The 26,347-nt window shown below is 39.3% G+C and overlaps 1 protein-coding gene across 4 annotated transcripts in view; it reads left to right on the plus strand.

Moving 5' to 3' along the window:
• nlgn3a (neuroligin 3a) overlaps positions 1–26,347 on the plus strand; it is a 292,883-nt gene that overhangs the window by 115,949 nt on the left and 150,587 nt on the right. The gene's annotated exons all lie outside the window — the stretch shown is intronic.

Here is a 26,347-nt window from a genome sequence, read left to right on the forward strand (position 1 = left end):
TGTGTTCCTAGGGATCAGTTTCTGACTCTCTTGGTTCAAACATTCAGAAATTCAGGAAGTAATTAGATTAGGTATTAAGACTACATTTTAATGGACCTATATCCAATATCTTGATGGAGCCTCAAGTAGATTGATTCAGGAGAAAAGCCAATTAGTGCAGAAGATTAATTAAGAAATTTTGTCTGAGATTGGTTAATCAATCAGACTATGTGAGGTCTTGCCAACTTTTCAGAATCTGTAATGCCTAACCTTGGGTTTTTGGGGCAGTCTCTGAAGTCTGTAGAATTCAAAGTGAGTAGATCTCTTTTCTAGTTACCGTATCTAGTGACAGGAGTAAAGAAGTAAAAAAGCAAGCAGCTGCTGCCAGCCATTTGTTCTTTTCTGCCAGAGCTCAAGATGAGAGCTAATGTCATCACTGCAGGTGTCAGATCTTGCCTTGAATGTAACTGAGAAACCATTGGTAAAAAATTCCAGCACAGTGCTGAGTGCTAGTTTCACATCAAAGGCCTAAGAATCAAATTGTAATCATTCTTTGGCTACTTCTTTGGGCCTGTGTTGCATGTGCAATGCAGCAGGTAACCAACCTCCCCACATTAGAATCCATTGCCAGGAGCCTGGTGTGTATCCTGTCAGGTAGGGAAAATAGAGAAATAAAAGCAGAATAGACTGGAAACATTTCAAAGTTCAAAGTAGATATATTACCTATGTATGTATATGTCACAATATACTACCCTGAAGTTAATTTTCTTGCAGGTATTCACAGTAAGAAAATTAAAGTAGGTCAGGAAGCAGTTGTAGAAAGAAAAGTACAGACAACTTTTCAATTCTGACAAAGGATCTCAGACCTGAAACATTTGCTTCTTTTTCCACAAATGCTGCCTGACTCGTTTCCACATTTTTGTTGTTATTTCCATATTTCCAGCATCTGCAGTTGTTTTTTATTGTCAAGTGGTTGAGCAATCAGCTTTTTTTTACCTTTGACAGTTCCCTTTCCATTGATGCAACTATTATCAACCGTTGATCAGAAAAAGCAACCTGACCTCTCCTTGCTCAAGTACATCTCACCTCTGTACTCAAATCTTCTCCATTTCATGTTCAAATTCCAATATTCTGGTTTACACCTCAAGACAGCTGAGGAACTGTAGTTCTGATATTGCAACCATGGTGTGTTATCTATTCCTGTCCTCTTGGACCGATTGCACCAAAACAGCTGATGGACACATATAATTCTGTTCATTCTGTTCATCTTCCTCAGCGTGACAAAGTTTATTTTGCATTGTTTTCCCTTTCCCCTACTACATTGGATCACTATCCATCCTCACATACCTATCATGTCATTCATATATTTCTATAACCCTCCATACCTCTTATATTATCCCTCCTCTTGTATTTCAATATTGAGATGGATACATCTGTGTCCTTGAGTACTTTCGTTAGCCCTTTCTTGGCAAAATCCATCATATGTTAAAAACCCTTAAGTTCAAAATTACCTTTGATTATCAATGTAATTCTTTTCTTTCTACTGTACAATGATCATTTCACTCCATTGCTAGTTTACAGTTTTAAAGGTACAAGGAAAATGCCATTTCTTAGCATACAAAATATTATAAATAGTGTCCGAGACAGCTAGACTAACACACTCTGAAATATTCATAACTGCAACAGCATATCTTTACTTTTTATTGGACACACAAGGAAAATTAGATTGAGAATAGAATTTGAGGTGCTCTGTTTCAGTTTTAGATGTTGGCAAGGCTGTATTTGAAATACTGTGTTCAGTTTTCGCCACCCTTTTAAAAGAAAGATGCAATTAATCCGGAAAGACATGTATAAGTTTGTTGCTGGGTCTCGAGCGACTGAGTTACAGAGAGAGGGTGAGCAGCCTGGGACTTTTTTCAAAGAACAATAGGAAAATGAGAGGTGATCTTATGGAGGTATATAAAATAATGGCAGTCAACAATAGAGAGAATGCGAGAAGAGTTTTTCCCAGGGTTAGAGAATTAAGAACTAGAAGTCATAGGCTTAATGTGAGAGGGGACATTTAATAGGGGCGTGAGAAGCAACTTTTGCATCCCGAGAGTGGTCAGACTAAGCTGCCAGAAGAAGTGGTTAATGCTAGTACATTAACAAAAGATACTTGTACAGGAACATGGATAGGAAAGGTTTAGAGGAAAATGGCCAAACATGGGAAAATCAGATGGGACAAGCTTAGATGGGAATCTTGTTTGGTATGGACCAGTAGGGGCAACGGGGCTGTTTCCATGCTGTAAGACTCTATGACTCTCAAAATACACTGTTAATTATAGCAGCTGATAACATTTAAGTGATGTAATTCAATGCATGCAAGTGTTAAAAATTTTACTATGAACTATAGAGTTTATTAAAATTATACTATTAATATTTTCAATCTAGTTGTAAATAATTTTATGCTAAAAGAAAATCCCTTTGAAGTAACAATGTTGTGTGAGTACAGTTATAACCAATACACCTTGAAGGTTTCCACTGTATTTGAAACCCTTGTGCCTTTGACTCTGGGTTCAACATTCAGCATTTGCTCAATATTGAAGGAGAGCGGCTGGAGCATTTAGTCAGCATTCCAATGCAGGTGCTAGGTTACCAATTTGCCCACATGAGGGGGATTTCACCTTGACTTTGTTGTTAAAGTGAGGAGATCAAAAGAAAATTTTATAACTTAAAGGAAATCTAAAGGAATGTAAGAAAGAGTATTTATCAGTGGTAACATGATTGGACTGGGTGGGGCGAGAATAAATTATTTTCTGATGTGGATAGATATATATGTGGGAACCTTAAAAAGGTAAACAAAGAAAAATTGTGCGACTTGCATTAAAGATAGGTTTTCTTCCCAGAGGTCTGCACTGCTTTACCACATTTATTGAGGCTGTAGATTATGGGTTTTATGTTGTGTAGAATTCACCAGTTGTTTCCATAATGGATGGCACTGAAAACAATGCCATTGTGGAATCCTCATCTCCCCACAAACTAGTGTATAATAGTCTCTAGGGATGTGGCATTTTTAGCAATGTGAAATACCACTTTAATTAACTCACTAAGCCAGTGGTTTGTGTGCATCCAGCATTTGAATAGTGGAAGAATGCTCTTTGTTGACTAAGCCCATGAACAAAAATATTCAGCTTTTAAAAAGCTAGACTTCAGGGGAAAAAATCCGCATTTGCAGATTTCACTTGATTACAGAGATTTAACTTGTATAATCTCAAATACAAAAAAATATATACCAGACATAACATTTTTATAATTCTCCCAGTAAAGCAGAGATTTGGAACTCAGAGCTCCTGGGCAGGATTCCAATGTTATAGTCTTAGTGCTATCAGGCTGTTCACAGATTTACTAAACTCACTTTGATTTCAAGAAATCATTTGATTCATTTGGCAGCATGTGAGTAACTGCAGTCACGTTAATCCCTAAGAGTTACATGCTCATTTTTACCTTAAAGTTGGATTTGCTACAAGAGTGTTGTATTCTGAAGCCACTTTCAAATTGTAGTACTGCAGCCATTCGTATGTGCACTCTTATCTCACTCTCAATTGAACTTAAAGATTTATACCGCTGGACTGACATTGTTTGGATGGTAATGCGTCCCATAAGTATTTTTAACTGCCATGAGTTTCCTAATTGTACCTTTGCCTGGCGTCTGACAGAGAGTAGCACCAAATGTAAATGCATGTGAGGAAAGGAAGGGAATTAAGTTGCTATCTTGAAACCTTGAAATTAGCACTGAAATGTTAAAAGGTGTTGCAGATGACAATAATGGATTAACTTGAGCTTCTTCTCAGGTATTGTGTCCCGGGTTGATGAGTGACAATCCCGTGTCCTATTGTACAGATTCTTTGTAGGGAAACATTAATAAAATAATGCTTAATATTCAAGATTAGCAGTAGTTGGTTTTGCAAATTCTAATAAAGTCACTTGTCACATTCCCTCGATAAAATGCAATATTGAAGACTTAGTGGAAAATGTTTTCATATGCTTATATCAGACATATCCAATAAAAAGAGTCGTTTCTGTGCAGAAAGATGTTAAAAACATCACTATGAATAATTACATTTTTAAAGAAGACAATTGTTTTTAGAAAACAATCCCCAATTTTTCACATGTAATTGCTATATAAATGTATAGAGAATTAATGCTCCTGAGACAGTGGAATGGTATGATTTGGAAGAATTAAAGCTCAAAGTAAATTTATTATTAAAGTACATACAGTATATATCACCAAATACCACCCTGAAATTCATTTTTTGCAGGCATTCACAGTAAATAGAAGGAACACAATAGAATCAATGAAAGACTGCACCCAACAGGATAGACAGACAACCAATGTGCAAAAGGCAACAGCTGTGCAAATACAAAGAGAAAAAGGAACTAGCAATAAAAATGAACTCACTCTCTAACTTACTGAATCAGATGAAAATCGGGTATCAACTCAGAGCCAACCAAAAGAATTATACCGTAACACACCTTCTATAGATGGATGATATGCAGTTATATGCTCCTTCAGCAGTAAACATAAAGCAATTAATTCAAATAGTAAAACTATAATCTAAAGACATGAATATGAACTTTGGACTAGATAAGTAGAGAACATTAAACTTAAGGAAAAATGCAATAAAGCTCGTAGAATATAAAACAGAGCAGCAGGATACAATATAACCGATGAATGAATTTGAAATTTATATGTATCTGGAATATCAACAAACAAAGAAAATAGATAACAACACACACAAAATGCTGGTGGAACACAGCAGGCCAGGCAGCATCTATAGGGAGAAGCGCTGTCGATGTTTCGGGCCAAGACCCTTCGTCAGGACTAACCGAAAGGAAAGGTAGTAAGAGATTTGAAAGTAGTGGGGGAAGGGGAAAATACGAAATGGTAGGAGAAGACTGGAGGGGGTGGGATGAAGCTAAGAGCTGGAAAGGTGATTGGCAAAAGTGATACAGAACTGGAGAAGGGAAAGGATCATGGGACGGGATGCCTCAGGAGAAAGAAAGTGGGGGGAACACCTGAGGGAGATGGAGAACAGGCAAACAACTAAATATGTCAGGGATGGGGTAAGAAGGGGAGGAGGGGCATTAATGGAAGTTAGAGATGTCAATGTTCATGCCATCAGTTTGGAGGCTACCCAGCCGGTATATAACGTGTTGTTCCTCCAACCTGAGTTGTTTGCCAGCTCTTAGCTTCATCCCACCCCCTCCAGTCTTCTCCTATCATTTTGCATTTCCCCCTCCCCCCACTATCAAATCTCTTACTATCTTTCCTTTCGGTTAGTCCTGACGAAGGGTCTCGGCCCGAAACGTCAACAGCTCTTCTCCCTATAGGTGCTGCCTGGCCTGCTGTGTTCCACCAGCATTTTGTGTGTGTTGTTGTTTGAATTTCCAGCATCTGCAGATTTCCTCATGTTTGCAAAGAAAATAGATAAACAACATTCAAAGTACATTTATTATCAAAGTATGTATATAGTAAACAGTCTTGAAACAGCCATGAGACCCCGAGGTGAGTAAAGCCAGTCCAGGAGTTGATGGCCATGGCCACATCCACTGTCAAAGATCCAGTTCTGTGCTGAAGGTCCTCAATCAAATCACACAAATAGCAAAGCACGTTCAGCACTGAGGACATTAACTATCAAACTACTGCCGAAAGTGAGTCTGCAGCCACAAGCTACCAAGGCAATTGAACTTTGCAGCATGGGACCTAAGGTTCCTGCACCTTCTGCCAGCAGCAGTGAGAGGGAGACTAGTCAAATGCTGGCAAATGGCCCTGGACACCCATTCATTTCCCAGTCTCGTCTTGTTGACTTCAATCTTGCTTGATGCTTCAATTGGTATGGAGTAACGGAGGCGGCCACAGATTTGTATTTTGCCATTGGGAATGAACGCAGTGTACACCCACAACAAATGGCCATAGCTACACTCCACACTCAGTTCCCATGAAGGTTACAGAAGTGCCAGTTCATCAGTTGGCCCAAAAATATATTCTTAAAAGGAAAGTTACAAGCTGCAATTGATCCCAGTTCAGAAGAAGTATGTATAGAAGAAGAAGAGTATCCAGAAGTTCTGTAAGCTGTCTGCAAGATGTCACCATCAGTCACCAAAATTTTGCTTTAAAATGCAAATTCATAAAAGACAACATACCTTACTGTAAGTACAAGCCTGATCCAGTTTAGAGTCAGAGTCCAACAAGTCATATTACAACCGATCCATTCTTACAGATAGGACAATCTAAAATACCCATCTGGATATAAGAACATGAGAAATAGGAGCAGGAGTAGGCCATCCAGCCCATCGAGTCTGCCCCACTATTCAATAAGATCATGGCTGATCTGTCCATAAACTCAGCTCCATCTACCTGCCTTTTCTACATAACCCTTAATTCTCCTACTATGTAAAAATATATCTAACTGTTTCTTAAATATATTTAGTGAAGAAGCCTCAACTGCTTCCCTGGGCAGAGAATTCCACAGATTCACCGCTCTCTGGGAAAAAACAGTTTCTCCTCATCTCCGTCCTAAATCTTCTCCCCTGAATCTTGAGGCAATGTCCCCTAGTTCTAGTCTCACCTACCCATGGAAACAACTTTCCTACTTCTATCTTATCTATCCCTTTCAAAAGTTTGTATAAGATCCCCGCTCATTCTTCTGAATTCCAGAGAGTATAGTCCCAGGCGACTCAATCTCTCCTCATAGATTAACCCCTTCATCCTTGGAATCAACCTGGTCAACATCATCTGCACTGCCTCCAAAGCCAGTATATCCTTCCTCAAGTATGGAGACCAGAACTGCACACAGTACTCCAGGTGTGGCCTCACCAGTACCCTGTATAGTTGCAGCATGACCTCCCTGCTCTGGAATTCAATCCCTCTCGCAATGAAGACTAACATTCCGTTTGCCTTCTTAACAACCCGTTGTACCTGCAAGCCAACTTTTTGCGATTCGTGCACAAGCGCTCCCAAGTCCCTCTGCACAACAGCATGCTGCAATCTTTGACCATTTAAATAATAATCTGCTCTTCTATTATTCCTTCCAAAGTGAATGATCTCGCATTTACCAACATTGTATTCCATCAGTCAGACCTTGGCCCACTCACTAAACCTATCTATATCCCTCTGCAGACTCTCCACATCCTCTGCAAAATTTGCTTTTCTGCTCAGTTTAGCGTCATCAGCAAATTTTGCTATGCTACACTCAGTCCCCTCTTCCAGACCATCAATGTAAATGGTAAACAGCTGCAGGCCCAGCACCAATTCCTGCGGCACACCACTCACCACCAACTGCCAACTGGAGTAACACCCATTTATACCAACTCACTGCCTTCTGCTGGTTAACCAATCCACTATCCATGCCAATACACTTCCTCCGACTCCATGCATCCGTATCTTATTTATAAGTCTCTTGTGCGGCACCTTATCGAATGCATTCTGGAAATCCAAGTGTATGACATCCACCTGTTCCCCTCTGTCCACTGCACTCATTATGTCCTCAAAGAATTCCAGTAAGTTTGTCAAACAGGACGTGCCCTTTCTGAATCCATGCAGCATCTGTCTAATGAAACCACTCCTTTTGAAATGTTTCACTATTTCTTCCTTAATGACAGCTTCAAGCATTTTCCTGACTAAAGATGTTAAGCTAACTGGCCTATGATTGCCGATCTTTTGCCTACATCCTTTTTTAAAAAGTGGCATGAAATTTGCTACCTTCCAATCCGCCAGGACCTGCCCAGAGTCAAGAGAGTTTTGATAAATGATTACCAACGCATTTACTATAACCTCCGCCAATTCCCTTAGCACCCTGGAATACATCCCATCAAGACCAGGGGACTTATCTACCTTCAGGCCCTCTAGTTTGCTCATCAATATCTCTTTAGTGACAGTGATTTTATTGAGGTCCTCACCTTCCATTTATTCCATAACATCCTTTTTTGGCATATTAGACATGACCTCCAGCGTGAAGACTGACACAAAATAGTTGTTCAATGCCTCAGCCATTCCCTTATCACCCAATATCAATTTCCCCTTCTCGTCTTCCAAGGGACCTACATTGACTTTAGCCACCCTTTTCCATTTTATATATTTGAAAAAACTTCTGCTATCTGTTTTTATATTTTGTGCTAATTTACTTTCATACTGTACCTTCCCTTTCCTTATTTCTTGTTTTGTTGTTCTTTGTTGCTTTTTAAAGTTTTCCCAATCCTCCAGTACACTACACTTTGCAACTTTGTACACATGAGCTTTTAATTTGATACTATCTTTTATTTCCTTAGTTATCCAAGGCTGGCCCTCCCCATACTTACTGCCCTTACTTTAGACTGGAATATTCTTTTGTTAAGCACTGTGAAAAATCTCTTTGAAAGTATTCCACTGTTCGTCAACTGTCCTACTAAATAGCCTGTGCTCCCAATCCACATTAGCCAACTCCTCCCTCATCCCGTTGTAGTCTCCCTTGTTTAAGCATAATACGCTAGTTTTAGATCTAACTATTTTATCCTCCATCTGTATGTGAGATTCAATCATACTATGATCACTATTACAAGATAAATAAGCAAGAGCTCCTTACATAATAGATAGAGCCATTCCAAACAGACACAATGTACAGAAATCAGTACATGAAAAACACCAAAAATATACTGAATTAAAAGAGGAAATTGAAAGACTATGGAACATATTGTCCTGATAGCAATAACTACAAATGATATCATCCCAAAGTCACTACCCAATAGCATTAAACAATTAGGCCTACCCTGCAATATTTGTTTAAATCTCTCGAAAGCAACAATATTAAAAACCACTAGAATAGTCTAAAAGTTACTAGTAATTGAGAAATTAGTATGCTTGGCTATGCCTCTACCTTGGGTTTTACCAACTTGACCTGAGAAAAAAGCTAAAAATACGATAATAATAATAATAAATAAGCAATAAATATCGAGAACATGAGATGAAGAGTACTTGAAAATGAGTCTATAGGTTGTGGGAACAATTCAGTGATGGGGTGAAGTGGGTTGAACTTTGAATGACTTTGAGTGATCCCCTCTGGTTCAAGAGCCTGTTGGTTGTGGGGTAATAACTGTTCCTGGTCTTGGTGGTGTGGACTCTGAGGCTTTTCTGAGACAGTGCTCCATGTAGATGAGCTCATTGGTGGGGAGGGCTTTATCGTGATGGATTGGGCTGTATACACTATGTTTGATAGGCTTTTCCATTCTAGGGCATTGGTGTTTCCATACCAGGCCATGATGCAACTATCAATGTACTCTTCACTGCACATTGATAGAAGTTTGTCAAAGTTTTAGATGACATGCTGAAAGTAGAGGTAGTGTGCTGCTTTCTCCATAATAGTACCTACATGCTGGACCCAGGACAGACCCTCTATAATGATAACACCAAGGAACTTAAAGTTACAAACACTCTCCACCTCTGATCTGCCGATTCGGGCTGTCTCATGGACCTTCAGTTTCATTGCTGACATTGAGTGAGAGGTTGTTGTTGCGATACCTCTCAACCAGGTTCTCAGTCTCCCTCCTATGTATGCTGATTCATCATCACCTTTGATTCGGCCAATGACAGCACTGTCATCAACAGCTTAAATAGCGCATTGGTGTTGTGCTTAGCCTGGTGGTCAAAAGTTCAAAGCAAGTGCCACAAGGCTACAATGACCAAATCAGAGAAAGTAAGAATAGAAGGCAAGGTATATATAGGAGTTCTTGTTGACTGTTCCATCTTATCAGCTTCATCTTGGGCGCTAGTCTACAAGTACCCAGGGCATCTGTAGGGAGTGGTGTCTCAGAAAGGCAGTGTCCATTGTTGAGACCTCCAGCACCCAGGGCATGCACTTTTCTCACTATTACCATCACTTATGAGGTACTGAAGCCTGAAGGCGCACACTTCTTCCCCTCTGCCACCCAATTCCTAAATGGGCATTGAAACTTGGGACACTACCTCATTTTTTTAAATATACAGTGTTTCTGTTTTTGCACGTTTTTAAAAATCTATTCAATGTACATAATTGATTTACTTGTTTATTTATTATTATTATGTTTTATTTTGTTTATTATTATTTTCTCTGCTAGATTATGTATTGCATTGAACTGCTGTGGTTAAGTTAACAAATTTCATACCACATGCCGGTGATGATAAACCTGATTCTGATTCTGTTTTATGCTGTGATTATGGGAGGGGTGATTATCACTGCTGTGATTATGGGAGGGGTGATGATCACTGCTGTGATTAGCACTACTTACATGATAAAATGACCTAGTACGGCTCATATGTGTTATGGCCTTACAAAGCAAAATAAGCTAAGAAGTCAGTCTGATACCATGAGCATAGGACTGAGGCTTATCCAGTCGGATGATTTGTTTATAATCAGCTGGGAAACCAGCTCAAAGCTAGCCAGTCATGCCCCCTGCTACTGCTTTAGCAGTGACTGTCAAGACACCACTGAACCTTACAATGCCACACAAACTTCTGCGATGCACAGCCAGAACATCCCACGTATAAGATCATCACTTGCTTTAAACATTTTTTGAAGCCTTGCATAACCACACAAACACCAAGTGTTACTCGAAAAGAAGGGAGCTGCAGGTTACTGCTGAAAATTCTGTGGGCAAAGCAATAAAACTAATAATGTTTGAATAGTTAGTTCATCCTATGAGGTGAGATAGTAAGGAAATTATCATTTGTCTCTGTTTAATCAAATTCAAGTTTATTGTCATCTGACTGCACATACAGTATACAAAACAACCTTCCCCGGTCTACAGTGCAGCTACAAAACTAATATCACACACAGCACAAAAATCAAAATATTACCACAAATAAGTTAATAAAATGTAATTCTAGATGCATGTTGTATGGTAAACAGTAAATAGCTTGCTGTCGTGGTGAGGGGACCGTGGTGTTGTCAAAGTACTCATATTTACCCAGTGTGGAAGTCCTACTCCTGATGCTCTTGTACCTTCTTCAGTGTGGTAGTGAGTCAAGGAGATTGGGGGATGGATGGAAGGGACCCTCAACACTGCTTCAGGATCATCATGTACAACGCTTCCAGTGAATGTCGCATATAAAGGGGAGGGAGATCCCAGTGATCCACTCAGCAGGTTTCACTGTTCTCTGCAGGGTCTAGTGGCCCGGTGACTTGCAGCTCCCATGCCATACAATGATGCAGCCAGACAGGACACTCTTGATGGTGTTCCTGTAGAAAGCTCTTAGAATCGGGGCAGGGAGCCTTGCACGCCTCAATCTCCCCAGAGAGTGTAGACAAGCCCACTAATATTTGTTTGTGGAAATGTGTAATGAGAAAAATGTTCTTTGCTTTTCCGATTTTTAGATTTTTCGGAGAATCATGTGCAATTCAGCTTTAGACAAGTGAGGTTTAGTTTTCTGTTTAGAGATATTATTAAGATGTGTGAACTGGATTAAATTTGAAATGTATGGCATGTTATAATCAAATAAAAATGAAAAGATTTGGACAAACTCAGAAGGTCAAGTGGCATCTGTGGAGAGAGAAAAACTGAATTAGTATTTCAGGTGGTTATCTTGCATCAGAGTTGGACAGTTCAAACACAAACGAGAAATACTTGTGACCTGAAATAATTCAACTCAGTATTGAGTCCCATGGGCTACATCCCACCCAGACAGAAACTGAGGTAGTGTTCTTTGAGCTTAAGTTGGGCTTTGCTAAAATAGTGTAGGAGGCCAGAGACTGAGAAATCGTGGTAGAGGGATGGAGTTGGAGGGTCAGAGATGGTCTGCAAAATAGTCACTCAACATGCATCTGGTTTTTTTATCGCAGACATTTCCTCTGTGCTTTCCACCCGTCCCCTTTATGCAAATTAAAGTTAAAAATCTTATCACTTTTCCAGGCCTGACACAGGACCATTGACCTGAAATACTGACTGTTCCTCTTCCCACAGATACTGGTTCATTTACTGTTGTTTCCAGCACGTTCTGTTTCAGTTTCAGCTTTCTAGCAACTGCAGCCTTATCTTTCAATATCAGTTACTCATCTGGAATGAAACATGCTACAGTTGAAAGAACATATAAAAAGATAAATCAAGCGTGTTAACTTTGTGACTAATCTGACAGACATGCATCTGTGTATTATTGTCAAGTGATGTAATAATTCTGAGTTCATCTGTCTGCAGCATGGTTGAATCCATTTGTGCACCAGTGTGATTTGAGTGACTTTTGAATAGCATATGTATAAAATATGCTCAGATTTGTGAAGAAAGAACAAGTTGGTCATCTGAATTTCTTGTCCCTATCCCCAATCTCCACCATATGATGTTTTACAATATTACCCTAAGGAGAACTGACCATGATTCACTTATGTTTTAATTAGAAAATTTTCATTATCCCAGTGGAAATATTCTTGAGAGATGCTACAAGAGTTTGCTAAACTGAAGCTATCATCAGAGATAATAAAGGTTATTCAGGCAACAGGCATTGGGAGATAGCAATGGCTATTGAGTTTTTGGACTTGCTCTAAAACACTGCACTGTATTAACCCTTCAGTAGTGAATTAAGGGTTATAATATACTTTGATCTTAAAAGTACAGTACTCACATTTTTATTACTAGACAGTGAACGAGGTAAACACTTCCAAACTCTTGGTCACTGCCATCTTACCTTCAAGAGTGATCAATTGTTCAATGTGTTTGGTCACATGGATAGTTATTCCAGTATTGTGTGGTGTCAAACTTTGTGATTTAGCTTAATGACAGTGATTTTAGAGGAGTGCCTTTCTTCTCTTTCTGGGAATGTGTATAGCTCCTCCTCGTTTCCATACAGACAAAATAAACTTAATATATCTTTAAAAAGGAACTTTACTTGTTCACTGGCTGCCATTCTATACAGTTAAGCCCTGTCTGCATAGTATTATATATGAAAGACTTTTGAGAATTAAAAAGGCAATATCAAGTGTAGACCAAGAGGTGAACTGGTAAACATAAATTCCAAAGTTCTGCATAAGGAAACAAATGAAATTCATATTCATAAAGAGCAATGGAATCAAAATCCGTGGAATTATATGACAAACCATGGGAAGGGTGCTATTGTGCAATGAACATAATAGCCCATAAATTTGGGTGAATGGTATTATTTATCAGTGCTGCATATTTAATTATTTTTCTCTGTGAAGTATTATACAATTCAAATCACTATTGAATTGAATTACTCCACTCCAATTATTTGACCGGTCATTTTCAGCTGCAAATCATCCTTTCTTTAGATTTGAATTGAATGGTGTCATTCCTTACGCAATACTCCTTATGGAAAATTGCCCGAGTATTTAGTGACATGATTCTATCATTGAACACTCCCAGGATTAATAGTGGTACCCTTATATGGGACCTCTGTCAAATGTGCAATTAACATTCCCTTCACTTCACACCTACTCCTTCCAAAAAATAACATTTCCCTCCCATAATTACATCCCATAGATACCACCTGCCTCGGTCTGGACCCCGAAGGCTCTAACTTCCTAATAAACCCTATAGATTCAATAGTTTTTAAGGCCCGCACTTTCTGACAACCCACTAACCTGTGATTCCCGTCCACCACACTCATGACTAGGAATGCTATGCCAGGCCTGGTAGTACAACAACATCCAGCTTTCAACCATCAGGTTCCACTTGAGTGCCCAGCCACGGAGATTCTCTTACCTCTGAACGTGAAATCAGCACCAAACACCAGATATGTTGACAGCAGAGGAAGAAAAGTCTGCAACAATACCACTCAAATCCTTTCAGGTTCAGATGTAGTTGGAACATCAGGTCCTTGACTGAAACAGAGGTTGGTATATTACATAAACTACCTAATAACACAGTATTTAGATCCTGTGTCTGTTCAGCAGAATAAATAAGCTAAGTTGAATGATTTGTCCTTCATTGGAACCTTATGAGCTATTTCATTATGAATTCTGAAACTATTGTTTTCCTTTTTCCTTACAAAGAAAACGTCAATTTTCACTCAGTGTGTCAACAATCTTTTCACAACTAAACCTAGTTGCTATTGTTTTGCCATTGAGTTACCTAGGTTCTATCCGCAGATCCATGCCACTTATTTTGCCGGTACTCCATCTCTTTGTCAAACTTAATTTTCCTTTTTTTTTCTGTTTTGTCTTGATGTTGTGTGCAATCTATGGTGACTTGGCCATTTAGCTCCAGAACTGGCTTGTCCATAGAAGAAAGAGGGTAGCCGTTGATTGGACTTATTTTGATTGGAGGTCTGTGGCTAGTGGTATTCTAATGTCAAATAAAGTAAAGTAGAATAATTTTATTATCAATATATGTCACCATATACAACCCTGAGATTCATTTTTTCACTGTACAGGGACCTCTATTGTTCATGTTATATATGTATAAATGACCTGAACGGGACTGTGGATAAGTGAGTTAGTAAATTTGTAGCTGATACAATGATATGTGGTATTATGGCTACTGTAAAAGATTGCCAAAGGATACGACAAGATATACAAAGATCTGTTGCAGATAAGGACAGGAGAATGGCAGATGGAGTTTAAACTGACCAAATGTGAGGTCCTACGCTTTGAAAAATCATATGTAAAGGAACAGTACACTGTTAATGGCAAGACTCCTATTGTATTGAGGTACAGAAGAATCGTGGGATCCATGTCCATGGCACAGATTGATAGTGTGGTAAAGGTGGCTTAACGTATGCGTGCCTTTATTAGTTGTGACATTCAGGGTTAAAAGTTATATGTTATATTGGAACTCTAATGAAATATATGAAACTCAAATTAGTCCAGAAATGAGTATTACATCCATTTCTGTTGTAGGAAGTATGTGAAAGCTTCGAGGAAGGCGCAGAGATTTACCAGGGTATGAGTGATGGAGATAAGTTGGACAAACAAATATTGTTTTCTCTGGAACAGCAGAGGCCGAGTTTATAAGATTATGAGAGGCATCGATAGAATAGCCAGCCAATAACTTTTACCCAGACCTGCACAGGACTGACCCAGAGTCAAAATGTCTCATGCTACAGGCTATACTGAAAGGAAATGTGTGGGGCAAACATTTTTTTAATCAGGGAGTGCTGGTTGCATTGGTAGGGTTGGTACTACAGGCAGATTCAATAACAGGAATTGAAGAGGCTGTTGGATAGGCAACGTGAAAGTGCAGAAAATGGAGGGAAATATATATTGTGTAGGCATAATGGATTAGTAGTCATAATGGATTAGCTTAAGTAAGCATTTAATTACTAGTTTAATACAACAGCAATATTTATCAATACAACATCATGGGCCAAATGACCTGCAGCTGCACTGTTCTATCTTCTGTCTTACTTCACCTGTAATATCAACAGGATTCAAGCAGTTACTCCTGCGGCTCTAAAAACTTATCGTACGTGCAGTTTAGAATACAACTGAAACTCTATATCTGTGACATAGAAGTTAGCTTTGTCTAATCACTGCTGAATCATTGGGGCTATCACTACATAGTTGTCTTATTGGCTTTGATATCCTCATGTTGTTTAAGCAACTGTTCTGAAAGGTGAATTGGCACTTTTGAAGCTCTGTAGTAATTGACTAGGAGGCTGGTTTTCCATCTTGTCACTCTCCTTTTTCTCCTTTGTAAACAAAGTGCGTAGCAGGACAATTGTACAAAAAGGAAATGGAATGATTCAGTGCTGCCCCCATCCTGATGGGGAGAATTTGGAATTCTGCCTGGAACATATAAATTACTATTTACTCTACACGCTGCACCCGCAAAGCCAACAGCATTGTGAAGGGCCCCACGCACCCCTCACATAAACTCTTCTCCCTCCTGCCATCTGGCAAAAGGTACCGAAGCATTCAGGCTGCCACGACCAGACTGTGTGACAGTTTCTTCTCCCAAGCCATCAGACTCCTCAATACTCAGAGTCTAGACTGACATTGTAACTTGTCCTCTACTGTGCGTATCATCTTGTTTATTAATTGTTGTACTGCCCTGCACTGTTTTGTGCACTTTATGTAGTCCTGTGCAGGTCTGTAGCCTAGTGCAGTTTTTATGTTGTTTTACGTAGTCTAGTGTAGCCTTGAGTTGTCTCACATAGTGAGTTTTGTGTTGTTTGAGGTAGCACCAGGGTCCTGGAGGAATGTTGTTTCATTTTTACTGTGTACTGTATCAGCAGTTTATGGTTGAAATGACAATAAAAACAACTTGAACTTGAATTTGAAATTGTGGTCAGGTCATTCCGTCATTTTCATGTCAACCCGTGCTGAAGTTGCCATTTCCTCAATTCACCCACAATCAAATACTGAAGTATTGGCAGATGATCATTTCAGCACTATTCAAAATTATGTGGAGCCATTGTCACTTGAAACAGTGTGGTTGTAATTTTATGGTAGACTGCTGTGGTTTTAAGCAAGTTATTTGATTATACAAAAAATAAATGGTTGTTGTGGATGTGAAATCACCTCAAATTCACAGACAACCAAAGGTTTTCAAAATAAACATTCTTCAAGGTACACACACAAGACACTAGAGGAACTGAGCAGGCCAGGTAGCACCTATGGAAAAGGGTAAATAGTCGACGTTTCGGGTCAAGACTTTTCCAAGATATTCTTCAAGATATGCCATTTTAGCTAGAGGAAGAGAAGCACGTGGATCTAGATCTAGAGATGATATGTTCCCAGGTACATTTTTCCTTCAAATACATAGCTTCATATCTCAGAGGAACAATAAGGAGGCTGTGGCAATCTAGGTAGATTGTCAAAACTAATTGTCCTACTTACTACAAAAAGATTTGTAGCTCATAATCTCAGCTGCCAGCCACATCAGCTGCTGCAGATATTGTCACTACAACCTTGGATTTTATTGCCATTGTTGCAACCAGACTGCTCTCAAAACTAAAGAAAAATGTCATATCTAAATTTGTTAATGAATTGGCTTTTGTGAATAACTGGGAGCCTCATGATAAGAGCTCTTCAGATTTGCGCAGTTTGCAGCCTTCTCCCAAGTTCAGAGCCATATTGGCTGCACCTGCAACACTGCAGGAGCCTGCATTAGCAGCTCTGGCAGGCTTGACTTATGCTTTGACTTGTGCTATTAATCTAAATTTTAATCCGAGTTCTCTTACAAGCTGCTGTTCTGCTGATCATTGGGATTGACAAACCACAGCCCAGCAGGAGAGATGATGATGCAGTGCAAGTAGAACATATTGCTCTTTCTGAAGATGACAACATGTCTGTTCTGGTCATACCCCATTGACTGATCCCAACAATAGTGCCAGAAAGCCAGCTGGGCAAAATATCGCAAGAGGAGCTGAGGTGCAACAGGTGCGAGTACAGTTAGTCTGGTGTCATGATATTCACAGTGCTGCCAATTGTCTTCACTCAATAGAGGTAATTAAACTCAGACTGAAAAGAGTCATGTTATATTAAGCAGACTATGAACTGTGCCAAATGGAGAAATCAGAATCAGGATCAAAATCAGGCTTATTATCGCTGACTTAAGTATATGACGTAACATTTGCTGTTGTGTGGCAAAGGCTTAAAAATCACTACACTTCAAAAAAAAAAGACATCAAGAAATATGTGCATAATAAGAAGGTCCACTGGTAGCAGCATGTAAAGTTCTGGGAATGGTGAAGATTGTATGATTCCCCTATGGTTATCAGCTTTCACAGTTAAAACCCCTTAGCACTACACAGCCAACACTGTCACTGGAATATTGTGAAACATATCACACAGAAAAGATGCTCCTTGCAGCAATTAGATAAATCACCAAATGATCTACTTGAATGATTCTGATTGACAGATAATATTGGTCAAGACAGCAGGGAAATCCCTTGCTGCCTTTCACTCAGTACATTGGACTCTTTTGTACCATGTGGATGCAGGACCTCAGTTAGATTCTTCACGTGAAAGGTAACCCATCCTCACACGCTAACAGCAATAATCCTTCAGTAGTGCACTGTTGCATCCCCTTGGATGTATTGTACTCTAGAGGAGGTTTAAACCCTTAATCTCCAGACTCAGCTAAATTGCTACCATGAAGCTAAGATAGGCATTTTGTCAGTTAGCTTAAGCAATTAATCTTTATAAGTCAGTAAGCAATGAGGTCCCAATGAAGGACGTTAGTTTTCTTTCTTAGCTCTGTCTAACTTATGATGATTTGTGGATAATGTGCTACTCAGCTAAAATTTTAAAGACCATGACTTCAAGTGCCAGTCTGTCAGTTTGAGGATTATATATTCTTAAAGTATAAAATACACAATATCAGTGTTGGAAATTATCAGCTGTTCAATTTTCACAATAACCCAAACGGTATATTATGTTGAAGAACTGAACAGCAAGGTGACTCTTTCGGTGGGCACCATCATTATATAAACCAATCTTACATTAGTTCAGGTTATGGCACAGTAGAGCAGGAAAGAGATAGTGCATTATGTACAAAAAAGTTCTGAGATCACAATAATACCTCCTGGCTCTTGTGCTTGATCTAGAACAGCAAACTTCAAATGAATTGTTTTAATAGCAACTCATCAGCTGCTATGAAAAAAAGGTAGAACTAATACCATTAACTAATAATTACTCCAGGTTACTCTCTAAATCAGCTTTATGATGCTATGACACCAACCTGATAGAGCATAAATCAGAATCAGGTTTATTATACCAACATGTGACGTGAAATTTGTTAACTGAGCAGCAGCAGTTCAAAGCAATACATAATCCAGCAGAGACAGAAGAAAAAAAAAATAATAAATAAAATAAAACATAATAAACAAGTAAATCAATTACATATATTGAATAGATTTTTTTATGTGCAAAAACAGAAATACTGTATATTAAAAAGTGAGGTAGTGTCCAAAGCTTCAATGTCCATTTAGGAATCGGATGGCAGAGGGGAAGAAGCTGTTCTGTATCTCCTACCTGATGGAAACAGTGAGAAAAGGGCATTCCCTGGGTGCTGGAGGTCTTTAATAATGGACGCTGCCTTTCTGAGACACTGCTCCCTAAAGATGTCCTAGCTACTTTGTGGGCTAGTATCCAAGATGGAGCTGACTAGATTTACAACCTTCTGCAACTTCTTTCAATCCTGTGCAATAGCCCCTCCATACCAGACAGTGATGCAGTATTTTTGTCATTGCTAGGTTAAAATGTTGGAACCTCTTGCCAATAGTAGGGTTGTATTATCTTGATCACACAAATTGCAGTTATTTTAAAGAAAATAACAATCTCCACCATCTCAATGCTGGCCTTAAAACCAGCACCTATAAACAGTGCATTCAAGCTAATAGTCCATCTGAGGTGTTGGAACACAAATACTGCATGTCTGTAGTTAGCAGACTTAAAGATTTTCTTTATTATCTGTATTTTTTAGTTTAAATCTACACTGAGTTAAGATTTACACTCAGTGACCACTTTATTAGGTACATCAATGTAAATATCTAATCAGCCAATCATGTGGCAGCAAATCAATGCATAACAGCATGCAGACATGGTCAAGAAGTTCAGTACCTGTTGTCATCAGATTGGGGATGAAATATGATCTAAGTGACTTTGACCATGAAATGACTGTTAGTACCAGATCAGGTGGTTGGAGTATTTCAGAAACAGCTGGTTTCCTGGGATTTTCATGCACAACAATCTCTACAGTTTAGGGAGGATGGTGTGAAAATTGAAAAACATCCAGTGAGCTGCAGTTCTGTGGACAAAACACTTTGCTAATGAGGGAGGTCAGAGGAGAATGGCCAGACTGGACCAAGCTGACAGAAAGTGACAGTCACTCAAATAACCACATGTCACAACAATGGTCTGCAGAAGAGCATCTCTGAATGTACCTTAAAGTGAACACATTGAACCTTAAAGTGGATGGGTGACAGCAGCAAAAGGCCTCACTAGATTCTACTCCTGTGGCCATTTTATTAGGCACACTCCTGTGCCTAATAAAGTGGCCACTGGGTGTATATTGATCATTTGGGCACACGGTGTGGGTAGTACTTTCTTAATTCTAATTGCTCATAAGCAAATAAACATAACTCGTAACAATGGATAATGTGCACCTCTCTCCTGGTAACTTGAGGAACATGTTACCTCATATTGCTCCTTACTGTTGATCTTGGAAATGATGTTAATTCATCTAATAACATTTAAAATCTAACAGTTTCATGAAATTGAGCTTCTTACCTGTTCACACCAGTGCCTTTCTTGGCAGCATTGGCTAATCTTACTGCTTCCTAACTCTGTAGGCAAACAGGAAGATGAATTAGTGGTGCAAGTATCTGTTTAGACAATCTTTTACAGTTCAAGTGTAATAAAGATCCATTTTTACATTATAGCACAGGTCTTGAGAAACAAGAACTATGCATGAGTACTTAGTAGAGGCAGTTGACTCTAAAGAAGGGAGGTAATTCATGTTGAAGAGAACAGCTGCAGTACAAGAGTGATGTGCTTTTTATTTCTATTACTATGTAAATACCTGGAACTGAACTAATCTACAAAGTGAATTGATCTGGATATTCTCAAAGTGATATAAGAACATTTTGATTTAGAAGTTATGTTGCAACAAATATTCCAGTGATCAATTTTAATTCATGATAATTAGATCCTAACATTGCAATTATGTTAGAAACTGGCAATTAATTCAAAGCAATAATTTGATACATGATGTGATGACTGGTTGCTATGCTGATCTGCTCAGTGTTCTCCTGTAACTACAGAGTTTACCTCCACTCAACTCACATGAAGGATGTCAAGGTATAGCATGTGGAGCTGCATCTCCTTCAATAGAAATACAGGGGCATTGATATTCTATCACTCAGTACAATATTCTTATGTGCTATGTGAGAGAAATTTTGTGGTTTGGTTTTCAGTGCACCTTTATTTTCTATTCATCATGGGATGTATGCATTCTTGGCAAGGCCAACATTTATTGCCCAACCCCATTTGTCTTTGATGTGAATGAACAGGCACACTATTGTTAAATTGTGTGTAATAATTGTGTTGAATTGTAGTATGCCTTCAAGGTTCTTGAAAAATTTGAGACCCATAGGGCTGCTTTACAGTGATGCTACATATTCTAGGCTTGGGACTAGTTATCACCATAAAAATCATTTGTTTATCCATTACTGCTCCAGGTGAATACTGAAGAATTCCAACTACTATCTTGTTTATCTTCATGTATGAAATTGGCTTTGCATGTGGTATGTTGACCCCTTTGCATTCTCCCCTTCTTCACAATTCTGTCTAGTTTTGTATCGCTGGCAAGCTCTGTAAAATGGTGATGTAGATTGTCAATGTCGTGGAGCTAAGCATTGATCCCAACTCTTCACATCCTGCCAAACTAAGAAGGCACCATTTATCCACATCCTTTACTTTCATATCATTTTCAATCCATGTCAGTAATTACCCCGTGCTGTGCGCTCCAACCTAGTTCATAAACTTCTAGTGTGGGCCTTATTGAAAGTCTTCTAAAAATTCAAATATACCATGCAACACACACAAACTCTGGAGGAACTTAGCATCCATGGAAAAGAGTAAACAGTCAAAGGTTTGGGCCAAGACCTTTCTTCAGGATTGGAAAAAAAGGATGCGAAGTCAGAGCAAAAAGATGGGGGGAGGGGGGGGAAGAAGTACAAGGTGCTAGGTAATAGATGAAACTGGGAGGAAGGAGGGGTGAAGTAAAGACAGATAGACATACTTTATTGATCTGGAGGGAAATTGGGTTTCATTACAGTCGCACCAACCAAGAATAGTATAGAAATATAGCAATATAAAACCATAAATAATTAAATAATAAGTAAATAATGCCAAGTGGAAATAAGTCCAGGACCAGCCTATTGACTCAGAGTGTCTGACACTCCGAGGGAGGAGTTATAAAGTTTGATGGCCACAGGGAGGAATGACTTCCTATGACGCTCAGTGTTACATCTCGGTGGAATGAGTCTCTGGCTGAATGTACTCCTGTGCCTAACCAGTACACTATGGAGTGGATGGGAGACATTGAACTGATTGATGAAAGAGATAAAGGGCGGGGGAAAGGAGAATCTGATATGAGACCATGGAAGAAAGGGAAGGGGAAGGAGAACTAGAGGGAGGTGATAGGCAAGTTAGAAGATAAGGTGAGAGAGGGAAATGGGAATGGGGAATAGTGAAGGGAGGACAATTACTGGAAGTTCGAGAAATCAATGTTCATGCCATCAGGTTGGAGACTATCCAAGCGGAATTTAGATGTTGCTCCTCCAACCTACCACTTTGTACATCTTCTGCCCTTTTCACCACCTTCTTGCTCTGACCTTACCTTTTTTTTCCAGCCCTGATGAAGGGTCTCGGCCCAAAATCTCGATTGTTTACTCTTTCCCCTTGATCCTGCCTGGCCTCTAGTGTCCTGTGTGTGTTGCCTGGGATTTCCAGCATCTGATTTTCTCTTTTTTGTCAAATATACCATGGCCTTTGATTCCCCTTTATCTAGCCACATCTGCAAAGAATTAGAGACAATTAGTAAAATATAATTTTCCTTTGAGTTTATACTGATTTTCTCCATGGTATTCTTTTATTACATCCTCCATCCAATTCAAAAAGAGGAGGGAAGCAAAAAGTGGCTATCTTTAGCCTTATTAATGTAACATGTTTTACTGAACAAATATTAGAAATAGTCACAATATGTTTGGAAGATCGTAATGCAATCAAACTTCATGAAGGGGAAATTGTGCCTGAAAAATTAATGAAGTTTTAACCAGAGTGGGGAACCCACAGATGCATTGTATTTGGACCAGAAGATATTCAGCAAAAGTTAAGTTGCAAGATACAGCCCATGATATTGGAGATAAAATATTAATATTAATTAATGTCTAAAAGGCAGGAAGCTGCAAGTAAGAATAAAGAATTCATTTTTTCAGGTTGACACTCTGTGATCAGTGTGATGTCTCAGTGATAGGATTGTAACTGTTTGCAACATATATTAATGACTTGGAGGAAGAAAATTAATTTATGGGGACCAGATTGTGGAACAGGTGAGGTGGAATATTTGCAGAAAAATACTGATAGACTAGGTGACTGAGCATTAAGATAGCAAGTGGAGTATAATGTGTGAATATAAACTGATCTGGTGGAAGGAAGAACAAAAGAGGAGAGTACTATTTCAATGGAGTGATACTCTAAAAGGTACAGTACTAGGGGACTGAGGAGACATTGTGCATGAAGCAAAGATAGCTAGTGCACAGATGTCAAAATTAATAAGGAAAGCTAATTTAATATTGTGCCTGACTTGAAGAAATTTGAAGTAAAAACAATACGGAAATCTGACTGCAATTGTACAAATGTTTGTATAAAGCAAGCATGAGATATACATCATGAGTACTGGGAACAATTTTGGTTGCCCTATTTAAGTAAAGGTATTTTATTGGAGGGAGTTCAGAAAGGGCTTGGAAAAATTGTCCCATGAGGAATGAAGATTCCACTCATTCGATTTTAGAAGAAGCATCTTTTGGAAATATGTAATTCCTGAGAATCAAGACAGGGCAAATGCGGAAGGATGTTTCCTCCTGTGGAAGAGTACAGAAGCACAGATCATCATGTCAGAATAATAGAGTACCAGTTTCAGACTGAGATGAAGAAGAATTTCTCCTTTCACAGGGTTCTGAGTATCAGAAGCTTCTTACCACAGAGAGTTGTATGGGTTGAGTTTAGTTAAGACTAATTTCTGATCGGTAAGGTAATCCACAGTTATGGGGAAAGGGATGGAGAGTGAACTTGAAGAATATAAGATCAACCATGATCCTTTTGAAAGTCAGAGCAGACTTGAGAGGCTTAATCTCCTATCCCTATTTGTATTGCCTCTGATTTTATATACAATAACTTTCTGTACATTACAGCTATTTGGTGAACCCTTTGAGAACTCACTGCTTTCCTTCTTCGCCTTTTCTTAAATAGTTGGATCACATTTGCTACCTATAATTTAATAGGAACAATTTCAAAATCTATAGAATTTTATGAAGTGATTACCAGAGCATTCACTATCTCAAAACCTTGGTACCTCTTTTGCAAATCTAGTGTATATGTTTCTTAGAATTAATCAGATTTTAGTCTTATCAGGCTCACTCATACTTTTTTGATCAATCCTTATTTCCTTGTGATCATTCATTATTGATATTTTTAGCATTTTTGTCCTATGCTGTGACAGAACAATCACTCCTTTTCCACCATTTTCTCATTATAATGTTCCCATCACCATCGTTCCCTGTCTTTAGGCTCCTGTACCTCATCCCCAATGCCAGCAATGAGAAGTGGGCATGCCTTGGGTGATGGGAGACTTAAAGATAAATGCCATCTTTTTGAGGTATTGCCTATTGAAGATGTACTTGACACTGGAGAGGGCAGTGTCCATGATGGAACTGGCTGAATATGCAACTTACTGCAGCTTTTTCCAAACTTGTGTAGAGTTAGTTTGCTCTCCACATTACAATGTACTAGGCGTACCAAAACTCCTCAAACCCTTAATGAAATATAGCAGCTATCATGCCTTCTTTGTAATTGCATCAATATGTTTGGGCCCACAATAGATCTGCAGTGATATTGACACCCAGAAAACTGAAGTTGCTCACCCTTTCCACTGCTGATTTCTTGATGAGAACTGGTGCCTGTTCCATCAACTTTCCCTTCTTAAAGTTCACAATCAATTCCTTGGTCTCACTGACATTGAGTGCAAGTTATGCTGTTTGCCACCTAGGCAAATAACAGACACAGAGCTAAAAATCTGAATATCTTTTATTAAAAGCAATAACTACAAATGAACAATGTATGAAGGTTAAACTCCACTGTTTATTTAATTCAAAAAATATCCCTACCGTTTATATATATATAGACTGATTTATATATATGTGTGTGTATGTATATATATATAGTTACGAACCCCATAACTGGGTCACTTACCAGCAAAGATGGAGAGGTCCGTTGAAGTCTGATGGTACTATTTTCAACAGTATTTATTAGTAAAAATACACAAAAATAATATCAATGCAAACATACAGATAATATACGTCGTCAATACTAAATCTAAAAGTGCGGGTATAATAATAATCAATAAGAAATAGCTCTATCGTTGTCTAGGGGATAATGTATTTTCTGATGGAAATATAAAAGTCACTCAGTTCATGCAGGCTGCCGTCTTTTGGTTGTCATTGTCTTGCACTTTGTTGGAGAGAGAGAGAAATAGGAATAGAATGGGAACAGTTACCACTACGGGTTTTCCAACCTTTATGATTTTGATCCGTCAGGAGTCCCGTTGGTGTGGCCATTCACTTGTGGCCTCTCCTTTAGCTAAGCCGTTCTTCCGTGGTGAGCCCACCAACCCAGGCAAGGGAGGATGCACACGGGCCCCACCGGCTTTGGCTATCAAACACTGTCACTGGATTTTTCAGTGTTTCTCCTGGTGCGTCTAAAGGGGTTGTTCCCCAGACCTTCTTTTACCCTTACACACGGGGTCTCAGATGTCAGTCAGGTTGGGATGATGCAATCCCTCAACCAGCCCACTCTGGTCATCCCCTGAGGGCTTCAATGAATAGTACAGTACTCAGTACACAATTCTGTCTCCAAGAGACAATGGCCGTTATCCGTGGCTTTGTCTCGCTGAGGCCAGGACACATTCCAAACCCTGTGGATTCTCTCTCATTTCCTGGGTCCCAGACCCAAATTAATAGCGATCTTGCGATTCTCAAAAAGGAGGGGGTGACTTTGTACCCTTCGGCCCCTCAGAGTTGTGGCACATTCATAACAATATATATACATATATGTGTGTATGTGTGTACACACATATATAAGATCATATATACGGTGGGTTTGATAGTCTCACGAGACCATGGATCTGCACCTGGAATGGTTTCCAGGGTGCAGGCCTGGACGAGGTTGTATAGAAGACCAGCAGTTGCCCATGCAGCAAGTCTTCCCTCTCCACAATACCGATGTTGTCCAAGGGAAGGACAAGGGCTGATACAGCCTGGTACCAGTGTTGTTGTAGGAGTTGCCAGAACGAGGTTGAAGGCAACATCAGACTGCCTTAGGGGCTCCAGCTCTGGATTTGTCCTCAGGGTTTACTGCCGAAGCCATTCCCATGAGTGGGTATGGCCGCAAGGCAGTGGAGGTTTAAAATAAGAGTTTTCCCTCTCTTAAGTGGACTGCCTTCCCAGGCTGTCGAGCTCCATCTACCCGAAGCACTGGTTTTAAGGCGCCAGGACCCGCCTTCGCCCCTTCTCCTGTCAGTAGAAACAGTTCCACCGGGTTTAGAGGCTAAGCCACACGAGAAGGCCAGGAGTTGGACTTGGTTGTCAGAGGCTACTTGAGGTGCATGCCATGAGGAGCAATTTTAGGTAGGGGGAGAAAATGTA

Source organism: Hypanus sabinus, chromosome 8 (assembly GCF_030144855.1).
Source record: "Hypanus sabinus isolate sHypSab1 chromosome 8, sHypSab1.hap1, whole genome shotgun sequence".
Taxonomy (NCBI): Eukaryota; Metazoa; Chordata; class Chondrichthyes; order Myliobatiformes; family Dasyatidae; genus Hypanus; species Hypanus sabinus.